Genomic DNA, 884 nt, shown 5'->3' on the forward strand with positions numbered 1-884 from the left:
TGTGGTATTCCGAGTAGGACTCTGGGATTGAATGACTGTGACGAACTTCAAACTCGCGAGTGCTGGGCGTAGTGACAGACACAAAAGGAGGGTGAATCCTATTCCAGTATGATCGAGAACCTCAGATGATTAGCCGTGCTGTGACAGAGCATTTGGACCATTTTCACAAGAGGATAAGATGCAGCCATTGACAAGGGTGATGCCTCCAGACGATTAGCCATGCAGTGATAGCGCATCGGACCATTTTCCAGAGAGGATTAAAAGTAGCCATTGACAACGGTGATGTCCTTACATAAAGCCAGCCATGGAAAGGAGTAAGACTGATTGGATGAAGACAACGGGAAAGCAGAGATTCAGAGGAACGAAAGCATCTCTATACGCTTATCTGAAATTCTCACCAATGAATTACATAAGTGCTTCTATCCTTATTTTCTATCTATTTATTATTTATGTTCAAAAACTCCATAACTATTTTATATCCGCCTGACTAATATTTACAAGGTGACCATAGCTTGCTTCATACCAACAATCTCCGTGGGATCGACCCTTACTCACGTAAGGTTTATTACTTGGACGACCCAGTGCACTTGCTGGTTAGTTGTATCGAAGTTGTGAATGAAAAATGATTTATTAAGACGTGCTTACAGAGTTTCTAGCACCGTTGCCTGAGATCACAATTTCGTGCACCAAAGGACATGAACAAAAAGAGCCCCAACTGGGGAACCACAACCCCCATCCACTTGCACATCTTAGCATGCACCGAGGACGGTGCAATCTTTAAGTGTGGGGAGGTCGATACTGACTTCCAGGGTTAGTTATCTTCTTTTCAACACCAATACTCTATTTTCTTTATTTGTTCATTGTTGCATTTGCATATTTGTTTG

The sequence above is a fragment of the Arachis ipaensis genome, chromosome B9, assembly GCF_059453495.1.
Source record: "Arachis ipaensis isolate K30076 ecotype BB chromosome B9, ASM5945349v1, whole genome shotgun sequence".
Taxonomy (NCBI): domain Eukaryota; kingdom Viridiplantae; phylum Streptophyta; class Magnoliopsida; order Fabales; family Fabaceae; genus Arachis; species Arachis ipaensis.